Source organism: Amblyomma mixtum, chromosome 3 (genome assembly GCF_055824585.1).
Source record: "Amblyomma mixtum isolate Tamu chromosome 3, ASM5582458v1, whole genome shotgun sequence".
Taxonomy (NCBI): domain Eukaryota; kingdom Metazoa; phylum Arthropoda; class Arachnida; order Ixodida; family Ixodidae; genus Amblyomma; species Amblyomma mixtum.
This window is the reverse complement of record NC_143014.1, coordinates 152431660-152444421: the sequence shown is the minus strand read 5'-3', so window position 1 is coordinate 152444421 and position 12762 is coordinate 152431660.

Here is a 12762-nt window from a genome sequence, read left to right as displayed (position 1 = left end):
ATTCTTACCTTGTTTCTACTACGTTGCAGTTGCAGAAAGCTGAAACATGCGCTGGTGAGGATGATGCGGGTGTCCGTAGGGTGCAGGTTCAGGGTGAAAAAGAGGCAATTGCGTCATCCTCATTCTGTTTACTTCGCTGTCCTCACCCTCGCCGCGTCACTACCTCTTGGGAGGAGGTGTTGAAGGCACCCTCGCCCTTGTAAGGAAGCCCATGTCTACATAGAGGCTGTTGTTGTTAAACGTATTTATTTGCTCCCCTCGAAATATAAAATGATTCACATAAACGATTTTGTTATGGTAACAGCGGTCGTTATCGTACCGGTCAGAATCACGTCACCTGAGAAGATGTTGGCAGGTTAGCACGCCTTGCATTTGGTCATATATAAACTCCGAGGATTTGGTTCACATAAGCGCGGTTGGCTGTCAGTGGGAGTTACCATAATGTCTGCCACTATTGCGTATGGAAGCGCACATGGGCATGGAAGCGTGGCCGCCGGTTTTCTACGGAAAAAAACTCGCCTTTTGCCATCATGAGAGCGCTAGACAACTCCACAGAATCATTATTTGAAAGCCATAACACACGGTTTTGCCGCGCTGGGAGCCTACCAGCTCCAATGAGAGAGTGAACCTTAGTGCCGTGGGTAGCCCGTGGCCTAAATAGGGAATGGAAAAGGGAGCGGAGAGGCGCTATATGTTAGAGTCACTAAAACTGACCCCGCAGGCCGGCGTTCACCACAAAAGGGCACAAGGAAAGTGAAGTGTCACGCGCGTGGCAGTAACTCCAGTTTTAGGGGCTGCACACTTGCTCAAGGGGGCCGCCTGCGCAACAGTGCGTTTTTCGCCTCCACGCTGCGAGCGCCGGCCCGGCTAGGCCCGGTGGACGATAATTTGCCCTTCACGCGGCAAACCCCGAGGCGAGGGTGCGAGTTTAAAGCACACTGGAGCGAAAGCGATGCCTTGCCCCTTGCTTGGGTCTGTCGTGCACCTCAGTGTAACATGTGTAGCCCGATGGAAACGAAGGGCCCGGTCAAGTGAACGGAGTCTCAAAAGCGCGCTCGCTGCACCGTAAGCAAGCAATTACCGGCGTCACCCGCGTGCCCGAGTATACTTGACAAGAAAACAAAAGAAGTTTCGCAGGGAAAAATGTACATCAGCACTGATTACTTCTGAACGAACCAGCGCAAAAAAAAAAAAAAAAACAACGGACAAGAAAAAGGCGGAACACGACGGACAGGGGCGCTGACACATTTTTCCCAGGTGCCAGTTTCAGAAACAATGACTCTTAAGGGACAGCCAGGCTTGTGCGTCTTGGCCGTAAAGAACACATTTAAGGAAAGTTTTTTGCTGCCGTTTATAGTATTTGTAAGCTTTAGCAAGTTTAAGCTTTTGCATAGTTTCTTTACTTTGGAAATTGAGATTGCGCGATGTCGATCGAAAGAGGCTTGGATTGCTTAAGAGGCTTTACAATGGTAGACCTGTCTAGGTAGAACACGGAAACCGCCCTCCTTGTCAGCAGCCAGTTACACAAGGCGCTTCCGCCTTTCTGTTCCGCCTTTTTCTTGTCCGTTGTGTTTTTTCGTGTCCGTTGATATCATCGGAACATAGAGTGCAGTGGATTCCAGGTATCCATCGCGGTTACACAGCAAGGCCGTACATCAGCAAGTTTAAAAGAAATGGCAAGATGATCTTGCGGGACTCCTGCACAATTGCTGTATATCTTGGGCTTATCGCCACTGCCCCGGATTTCGAAGGTTCGGCGATGGAGAAAGGCCTTCACAAATGACTCTGGGCCCTGGGCCTGCTTCTATTAGCGCTTCAGTAATGGCTGCGTGGGTCATTGTATCAAAAGTATTCCTTAAAGCGTCCCTGAAACGGTTTTGAAGGGGGGCTAGAAAATGTGTGCGTTACGTGAAGGCTATTGACCGTCCATGGCGAGTACAAATCTTCAAAAGCAAGCCAACGATATGAAAAATATTGTTCGAATCATATTCCCGTGCCTTGCAGTGAGGTCCGGTGCCGGTCTCTCACGAAATTTCGTGATGTCAGTAGTGAGGGGCTGTCATCGGCTCGCCAAAAAAAAACAAACGCAACGATGTTCGTAGACGAAGCAGGCGTATATATAGGTAGCCGGATGCACGGTCGGTTGGAGACGCCGGCCTGGCGGGAAGGCAAGCGGCAAAAAAAAAGTAAACAACCGAGCTGGGTTGCCGGGGCAACGCTTTCATGGGCGAAGCGTGGTCTTTTTTTTTTATCTGGCTCGCTCCACGGTATCCATTGAGAGCAGAAAGGCGGAGAGCCCTTTTTAATTGCTGATATCTCTGGGGCTACATAAGCTAGATCGAGAATGTTTACAGGAGGATGATTATGGTTCCAATGTCTATCAATCTTTAGGCTTTCTTTATTCTAGATTAAAACCGTTGCTGGGACACTTTGAATCTACGGCCACAATAATGCCGGGGATTCGATGAAGACCATGACGAGTGGAGGCGATTCGGCGCAGCAGGTATAGGCTGTCGGCTATTTAAAGGCTAGGCCTGCAGCCCGTCTGGCCTTATTCAGATTCCGTTGCGCACAAGTTGCGCTGCCAGTGTTGCAGATTTTATTCTGCAAGATGTTATCGTTCGCAATTGTGCTTCACAGCAATAACTGAACGACCAAGGGTGCCAAATTCTATGTTTTTGTTGATACCCTGTTCTCGCCTTCCGACGGCACTAAGTTACCCAGCTAACCCCAGACAAAAGTATTTACTGAATACCTTAGCGTTGAAAACATGCTCTTTGTGCCACTTAGGCTCAGCCGACCACAGTGATTGGGTTATTGATCTGCCTTATGTTACCTTCGTCTGTTATTCCTTCCGCCGCGCACCCGCCGCGGTGGCTCGGCTGCTGGCCCGAAAGACGCGGGTTCGATCCCGACCGCGGCGGCCGAATTTCGATGGAGGCGAAATTCTACTTGTCCGTGTGCTATGCGATGTCAGTGCACGTTAAAGAACCCCAGGTGGTCGAAATTTCCGGAGCCCTTCGCTACGGCGTCCCTCATAGCCTGAGTCGCTTTGGGACATTAAACCCTAATAAACCAATCTTTCCGCCGCGACATCTCCGGCGTTTCTCCCTTTAATCTATTGTACGCAGGCACTCTGCATTTACCTTGAGGTCTGCTGGACACACTGCAACCGCACCCTGGTGCTTCATCGACACAGTACACACGAGATGCCATTGCACAAACTGAACTGGCACGCCTACTCAACCACGCCCTGAGCCGATCCTGCCCACCTTTCCGTGCCACATAACTACCAGAAGCCGACGAACGCAGGCATCAGGATCTCTAGGCTCACTCATCTTCCTCTGGTGTAAATCTCGCTGAGCCGGACTCTGAACAACTGTCCTCCCCGTAACTCCGCTCACACTCGCGGGAAACTTCCCCCAGTGGAACTGCGTTAATTACGCCGGCGCCGTCGCCTCGCAGCTAAAACAATGACTATTTCTGACTAATATGATAACGCAAAGTCAGAGCGAATGCAGCTATACCGGGTGTTTTTTTTTAGAAGGTCCGAAATTTTTAAAGAAAGGTAAATTCCTTTAGATTTATTTTAACCCTGGGGCTATACTGTGGGCTACGGCGGACGCCAGGTAAGAGGCAAACTACTTCAATTAGTTCGCTGATTAACTGAACACTTTAATTAACTTTTATAATTTTTATTTTAGGGGATATGTTGTATTAGCAGAATTGGAGATCGTCTTCCAAGCAGTCCAGCCAAGAAAAAAAAATTTCATGAAAAATTTTTTGCGCGCGTTACGAAGCGAGAAAAAGTCACCCTGGTAGGCAGCTTCACACTGTAACACAGCGCCTGTGACGTAGCTCGCTCCACCCTGCGCTTTGTGTCAGTGCGTTTTTGTTCGAACGCGGCATTCCGTGAGGCCGCGGAGCGAATCGAAACAAGCAGCGATAGCGCCCGTCCGGGCTTCAGGTCATATCAGCGGTGTGACGCAAAGCGCAGGGCGGAGCGAACTACGTCAGAGGCGCTCCCCGCCGCTGAGTTGCGGTGTGAAGATGCCTACCAGGGTGACTTTTTCGTTCCTCGTACCGTGCGTGAAAAATTTTTAATTGAAATTGTTTTTTCTCGGTTGGACTGTTTGGAGGACGATCTCCAATTCTGCGAATACAACATAACCCCTAAAATAAAAATTAGAAAAGTTCATTAACATATTTAGTTAATGAGCGAACTAATTAAAGCAGTTTTCCTCTTGCCTGGCGCCCGCCGTAGCCTCCAGTATAGCCCCAGTGCTAAAATAAATCTGAAGCAATTTACCTTTTTTTTTAATTTTGGACCTTTTAAAAAAAACACCCGGTATAGAGCGAGCTATCGCGTCGAAGTATGCAGCGGCGATCATGTATTTGGTTTGAATCGGACGCGCAGGGCGCCGCCATGTTGTCAACGTCAACCACACAAGCCCCTCAAAGACCGGAACCAGTAGCAAGCTGCGCCGGCTTACGTTCTGCGCATGCGCACTACCACCCCAGCAGGCGTCTTGCGTACGCTAACCCGTTGCTGGTTTAATGGTTTTATGGGGTTTAACGTCCCAAAGCGTCTCAGGCTATGAGGAATGCGGTAATATAGGACTGCGGATATTTCGACCACCTGGGGTTCTTTAACGTGCACTGACATCAACTTCCATTCTCTCTAAACCACATAAAACATACGACACATCTGTCTTTTGTTAACTGCAAAAAAAAACCTGAAAACATTGCCGCAAAGTAACCAGACAAGTAAACAGTTCTTGGAACGCTACATCACGGGTCTTCGGCCGCCAGTATCGTCAAAAAACCTGCATGGCCATAACACTGCACTATGAACAATAGCCTCGTATACATGGGGCCCGACGTTGCGGGTCGGGTCGGGGTGCGCCAGATGTCGGGCTGACCAGCCCGACCCTACCGCGTTTACATGAACCGGTTTTCTGTCGAGGAGAGATCGTCGCTACCCCTGGCGTCGAGCAAGCAAACCACACGCATGCTAGAGGAGGAGGAACGCCCACACGAAAAGTTCCCTTTCCCGACTGCTGCTCTTTCCGGTCGGTTGGTTCGCACGTTCACGTGCGCGCTGTCTTCGAGGCCGGCAGCGGCTCGCTTTGATTTCCAATGGGTGTCTCCGCTGCGGGAAAAAATATCTCCGAGCACGGCCGGTCTCGACGCGCGCGCTTTCTCGCTCTCTTCTTACGGCCTGAGCAGGCGCCGAGAGAACAAAGCATGGTGAACACCACTATCCAAAGCCGGGGTTTCTAGTGATTTCGGCGTTTCTTTTTTTTTTTAAAGGCGGTCAAGTATCTCCCACGATCGAAATTCTCGAAGTCTTGTAACTAATCGTTGAACCACATCTAGAAGATTCACCCGTCCTATGCTGCCCGGAAGGGGTTGACAGAAGCCATACCAAATGCTTAACACACCTCATTTCTGAGAAGTTTCTCCGAATTCTTCTCGTCAACTACGCAGAAAAATTGACAAACCAAAATGACAAGCCGTCTGGTTTCATCCACAAGCCAACGCGAAAGCATTTAAGGCTGTAACTGGCATCCCTTGAACTGCGAGCCGCACGACAATGTTGTATAGGTCATTACAAGCAGCCCCTGTTATTTTTTTCAGTCCTTCTAAGTATGTGAAACGATATCGGAGTTCCAAAGAGCAAAGGATCTTTCTGATCTGGTGTGTTTCACGCAGTGAGAACAGATGGCACAGATACTTCGAATGTTTTCAAACGTCAAGTGCTAATATTTTGTTCATACATTTCCAAGTATCGACAAAGACTGTGCCAGGCCTGAAGATGAAAATAAATGTTTTCCTAACCGTGGCTTCGCCCTGTAATATCTTGCCTCACTTTTATTCCTGCTAGTCGCAAATGATACAGCCCTATCCGCTAATACTATGCGCGATCATTGCATGCCGACTTCAATGTTTTGAGATCCATCCACTATTTCCTTGCTTTGCGTGCCGATAGCAGTGGCTGAATAAGGTATGGTTGTCAAGTTCTTGTTCAGTACTCGGAGCAGCCGTTCAGCAATATGTGCAAAGTAACCTAACCAGCTCCCGGAGAGTTGCGGCGATTGGTAGCAGCTGCCCCTCGTGCACAGGCCGTAAGAAAGAGCGCGCTCCGAGTGCTCCGAGTTCCTGCAAAGCGCCAGCCAGACCGGAGAGGAGGCAAGAGAGGAGGCAGGAGAGGAGGCGCTAAGCCGATGCGGCAGCGTATACATGCTCCTTCCAACCGGGTCGGGCAGAGCCAACCCACCCCCTGCAGTCGGGCTGGCCCAGCTCGACTCGACGGTCCCTTTGCTCGACCCCCTAGCGTATACATGAGCCCGACAACCGGTTCTCGGCCCGACAGCCTGCTTAACCCGACTTTTGTCGGGCTCATGTAAACGCCCAGAATGACGGGTCAGGTACGACAAATTAAACGTATGGGGCAGACTTGGCGCCCTCCATAGATGATTAAGGGAGGGGGGGCACCCCCTCCCCCTTTGTGCGGACGCCTATAATCGTAATAGTCCCGTCAGTTTCTTTCAATTACACTCTAAAACCGCATTACCGAGTATCGTAAATTACTCGTAATCAAGCCCCTTTCACCCTTCCTTAATCGTTTCCTTTGCGGTATGTTCGCGTCTCCAGCCGGTGCATGAGTACTAACGCGCTTCAAACTAATTAAATGACCTGCAGAGACGAGCCCAAACCCGGCCGCGGCAGCCGCATTTCGATGGAGGCGAAATGGAAAAACCGCCAGTGTGCTGTGTGATGTCAGCGCACAATACAGAGTATGATGTGTCTAAATTGGAGGTCCATTACGGCGTCGCTCATAGCCCATGGTCGCTTCGGGACGTTAAACCTCACATTCCATACCATAGGGGTGCTTGTTGGTCAAGTTGGTGATTCATGAGGGCAAGAACAGCGCATAACAAGACGGGACAAAGAGGGAACACACGACAGCGCTCCTGTCGTGTGTTCCTGCTTTGTCCCGTTTTTTTACGAGGTGTTCCTACCACCATACAACAGCAGGTGCGAAAACACTGTTAGTCCTAAAGCGCAGCGCTCGCTGACTTACCAGCAGCGTGCAAATCAAGCGCGACTTCTGCCAGGTCACGTGTAAGAAGGAAGCTCCGCCCCCGTTGGAATTTCTGTGTGAATACAACTCGCCTGCAGTGAAGCTCCGCCCACATTCAGGACCACCGAACACAACTCCTCCGTGATAAAAAGTAGTTTGCTCTTGAAGTTTTTCTTATTACCTAAACAAAAAACTTATCACGAGACGAAATTATAAGCTCAAGAATTCTGATGCGTTTGGCTTGATTGATACAGTCAAACATTTAACACTGATTTTGTTCCCTGCTGTCATTGGTCACCGTTCAGCGTTTCGCAGACGTTGAAGTTCGGTTTTCCTGTTCGCCGTGTGTTTCACGAGGCGGCCGCAATTTCCGCCTCGTGTGCTGGCAAGGGCGTCCGCAGAATTTTTTGCAGGGGGGGGCCCCGTTGGTGCCCCGGGGGGGGGGGGGGGGGGTATGTTCGTAGCAGAAAGGCGCTATTTGCGGAGTAAATTTATTTATTTATATATAAATAAAAATTAAACAAAATGCACACATGAAAGAAAAATTACAAACAGCAAATTAAAGCGCGGCTAGGAGAGGTACATTGGAGTTTATCAACGAAGAAACAACTAAAATTAATAAAAATGCAAAAAGATGCTATATCACTTCGTGGAGAAGAGTGCTCAGTCTTGCTGCATACGGGTTCTCGACTCACCCGGATTGATGACCAGCACACAGCACAATATGTTCACAAACACGCAACTACAGTCACTCAGTCAGTCTTCCTTGAACAGCAACTGTAGGCGCCTCGGATTTTTTGGGCGAATTGCGTAATTACACGTGTGATAAATTCACTTCTGTGCTTCATTACACGCTCTCGGTGCACACTCATCATACACATTGATTGGAAAAACTGTTGAACGCGTACGTTGAAAACAAAAGATGACTATATATACAACGAAAACTTATTTACAAGATAAATGCACGCTCGCAGCTTCATACACCTCGCTCCATCTTGCTTGCGCATCCGCACAGTCGAGCAACCGCACACACACTGCTCTCCGCTCGTCGTTTTCTCGTCCGCTGTCTTGGTTGTTCTCAGCTTCGCTGACAACCGGCCACTAAAAACACCCAAGCACAAACACAGAGGCGCGCACACGTGCAAGGGCTTACTTGCCGCAGTATCCCCGAATGCGCACTTTGGGGGTGAAAGAAACGCCGCGCAACTTCCGAGGGGAAGGGACACTCGCCACTCCAGTCGGAAAATTTGTTTTTGTGTTTTTATGGGGCTCAGAGCCCCAAAACGACTCAGGCTATGAGGGATGGAGTAGTACAGAGTTCCGGGTAATGTCGACCACCTGGGTCTCTTTACCATGCACTGACACGCACAGTACATGGGCGCTGTTGTGATTTGAGGCCCAGCCAGAGGTGACAGGCGAGCCAGGCAGGCGCCATCGGGCTGCGTTGACCAAAGGCGCTGGTTTTCGCAGAAGACGCAAAGAACGCTGGTGTGGGGGCGCCTCGGGAGACTGCGTCGCCGTGAACAAAAGCAGCTAATCCCCTTTGCCGGAGATTCTGAAAGCGGCGCTTCTACCGAACTGCGCTACCCGTGGATCGGAGGAGACAGCGAGCGGCGGCGGCGCCAACTCATCGCCCGCTTGCCCCTGAGCAGCCCGACAAAGCGGGGGTGGACACGGCTGATTTTACCTTCCCTCCTTAAGAATTCATCGGTGACCGGCGTAACGATAGGCGAAAACAAGATGCCCCGTGCACTGTCTGCCTCCGTGTCGCTATCTCTCTAGAGATCAAAGAAACAGACACCCATCTCAAGGCGGCTCGAAACACATGCTCGCCGGTGCCGCTGTATGTCTGGAACAGGTCGCCCTTCAGTAGAGCTAACGATGGCGTGGTTTGAAAACGGCGGAACGACGCACGCCCGGACGCGGCATTTCGCAGATGTGACCATGCTGGGCTGCTTTTACCCTTTTGACTGAGCGCACCACCGCCCCTGGTGTGCGGCCATCACTCACGGTTCGAGTGAGTGATTTTCCAGGGGGGTGCAGCCGCCCCCCCTTGCCCCCCCCTCCGGACGCCCATGTGTGCTGGTGTTTCAAGCTAGGGTGCCTCGATGCGCGCGCGCTCCCTATTTCAAGCGTACACATAGCGCCCTCTGTGGACAGCAGCCGAAAAAGGCGTCTGTTACCGCTTTCTGCCCGCCGCGTCGTCAGCCGGTCTCCGCCATGGCGCAGCGCGGTACAGCCCTGAGTGCTAGGCAAAAAAAGGTCACTTCGATATACCGAGTGTTTTTTTTAGAAGGTCCAAAATTTTTAAAAAAAGGTAAATTGATTTAGATTTATTTTAGCACTGGGGCTATAGTGGAGGCTACGGCGGGCGCCAGGCAAGAGGAAAACTGCTTTAATTATTTCAGTCATTAACTAAATATGTTAATAAACTTTTCTAATTTTTATTTTAGGAGTGATGTTGTATTCGCAGAATTGGAGATCGTCCTCCAAACAGTCCAACCGAGAAAAAACAATTTCAATTAAAAATTTTTCACGCACGGTACGAGGCACGAAAAAGTCACCCTGGTAGGCATCTTCACACCGCAACTCAGCGGCGGTGAGCGCCTCTGACGTAGTTCGCTCCGCCCTGCGCTTTGCGTCACACCGCTGATATGACCTGAAGCCCGGACGGGCGGCCTGCGCTATCGCTGCTTGTTTCGCTTCGTTCCGCGGCCTCACGGAATGCCGCGTTGGAACAAAAACGCACTGACACAAAGCGCAGGGCGGAGCGAGCTACGTCACAGTCGCTCACAGACGTTGTGTTACAGTGTGAAGCTGCCTACCTGGGTGACTTTTTCTCGCTTCGTAACGCGCGCAAAAAAGTTTTTCATGAAAATTTTTTTTCGTGGCTGGACTGTTTGGAAGACGATCTCCAATCCTGCTATTACAACATATCCCCTAAAATAAATGTTATAAAAGTTAATTAACGTATTCAGTTAATCAGCGAACTAATTAAAGTAGTTTGCCTCTTACCTGGCGTCCGCCGTAGCCCTCAGTATATCCCCAGGGTTAAAATAAATCTAAAGGAATTTACCTTTCTTTAAAAATTTTGGACCTTCTAAAAAAAAAAAACACCCGGTACTGTTGCGTGTACGGATGCCATAACAGCTACGCCAATACTGCCAGGTAGCTTCCAAGTGTGAGTTTTATCGATTCCCGTGGAGGTCATATGAGGACGAGCGGAGAGAACACTGGATCAGAGCGGTGCGGCGTGGAAGGTAAACAACGCCTTCGTTTGTTTCGGAGGGTTGCGATTCTTCGCGTTTGCGGTGAAAATTGCAATGTGGTCTCTTTTTTTTTTGTCATCGACAGCACCGATAGAGAATTGCGACAACCGGTGCAGGGCCGAACACGCTCTGCAGCGCCCATTTTGTGGGAAATCGCAAAAACACCATCGCCAATCAACCTGCTTACGTGCCAAGCGTGTTTCCATTGTGCTACGGAAGGGGTGACGTCGCCTCACCGGAATCAAAACTGAAGAGATTCGACAGGTGTGCACTACAGAAGGGCTAGTGATGTGCCGTTTAAGTTTTCATGCGGGACAAAGAGCTCTGTTATCTTCTCCGTTTTTGTACAACCCTCGAGCGCATGCGTCGTTCCTTCGCACTCGCGGTGAATAAAGTTGGAAGCTGCGCCTGTCCCAGCTGTGTGTTGTCCTTTTCGGAGCTGCAACTTTTTTCGGAGCTCTGTTTTTGTTGCCTTACGCTGCTAAGTGTTTAGCTTACGTTGCGAAGTTTTTCTTTTTTGGCTGGGTTGCGCACGGCTCACGCAGTTTGGGCTGTGTTGTGCACTAACGTGCTTGCTCGCCCAACTTTTCTAGAGCTCAGCGACAAAGCGAGTCGCTTCCAGCGGCGACTACCCTAGCTGCGGGAGGTAGCTGCAGATGAAAACATCCTCTTACCTACAAGGCTGTCTGCCAGGGCTTCAAATGCGCTCGTCCTCGTTTTAATCCGAAGTGCTGCGGAGAAAAAAACGCCCGCCGCCCGGTGAGACCGGAAGCGGCGGCTGAAGCGAGCCAATAGCAGCGCAGGAAGCCCGCTCTTCCGGTCCTCTGCCTGCCGCCGCCAACATGGCCGCCTTGGCCGTCGAGCTACGCAGTGTTATAGCAGTGTTTTTGGCACGGAAATGTTAGTGTCGTGAAAATAAACGCTTCATCAGACTTGAAATGTCGCTTTTTTTGGAGAACAAGGCCGAATCTTGGATCGGAATGCCTGCGCTCCCTCCCTGAAGCGAATGTGTCGAAGAAAACCGCAGCCGCTGGTGTCCGCGGCAGAGCGGGCGTCCAAAGGTACGCGACGGCATGCATTCGAGCACGCAAATCTTTATAGATACTTAAGTGCGCGTGCTAAAATTTGTAAAATGGTGTTGAAGTGAAACTTTCCTGATTTTAACAGAATGGTAAGCGTCGCGGTTCTGAGAGACCTCCTTGCACAGTGGTGTTTGCCACTTGTTGATCACATTTGCTTTCGCATCGAGGGATACGCGGCGGCACGCCGCCGCTTCAACGCTCCATGTATCTCCAGCCGGGCGTCGCGCCGCCGCGACGTTTTCTGCCGCGTGAATGTCGTCGAAAAAAATGTCGCATGTATCCCGGCCTTAAAGAGTAACAAACCTATTCACAGCTGATAGACCTTTGGTTACTGAAGCAATCTCGACTATTTCGTCAAGATTTTTGCACAAACACTTCTCATAAAGTGTTTTTTCTTTGGTGGACAGTGCTGACAGCATGGCGCACCTTTTCAGCTTTAGGGGTGACACAAACACTACCTCAAACAGACTGAACCGCTGTCGCTCGTTTTTTTTTAATCCTCATCAGGTGAGCGTTTGAGGGGCCTGTTGTCTCAACAGCATCTGAAGGTGGCGTTCCTTGCTCTTTGATCGTGACAATTTCATGATCAAGAGCATGCCTGAATGCGCAGCTGAGGTCCGGAACGTGAACGGTGGCCGCGTCGAGTGGATCCAGTACGGGCGTTGGCAGGGCCGTCCAAAGTTCAGTTTGCAAACTCCGCTGCAGTTCGGCGGCCAAACGGTGCCAAACGCGGCCCCATTCGGCTCCCTCTCGTGAGGTGGCGCTTTCGACGCTGTTGGCCTCGCTCCGGCCGGTCTTTCGTCGCACGAACTATCGCTATCAGACGAGCGCGCCGTGTTTCACGCCACTTTACGCCGGTAATTCCTGTTTAACGAAGATATTTCCAAGATAGGGCACAAATATTATTCTGAATGGGCAACTACAGTGGCATTAAGGCTGCGCGAACGGTCCTGGGCGGCAGAGGTACGATCGAGATGTCTGCATCATTAGCTATTTCGATGAAACATCTGGATCTTGGTCGGGCATAGTTCTTTGTTTCATTTACTTCCCTACAAACTAAATGACTGTTCACTTACGGCGGGCCACGAAACGGTAGATGAGTCGCATGTTGCCGAAAAAACCGAAACCTACCCAAGCAACCACAGATATCCGTCGGACGTACGAGCTAGATCCGAACGTCCTTTGCCGAGATCGGACGTCCATCGGACGTACGAACACAATCCGATTTCGGATATCCGTATTCGTACATCCGCCGGACGTACGGACAGTGTCCACTTTTGTATATCCGCATGAGAGACGAGGTGGACGTCCGAAGGATGTAAGG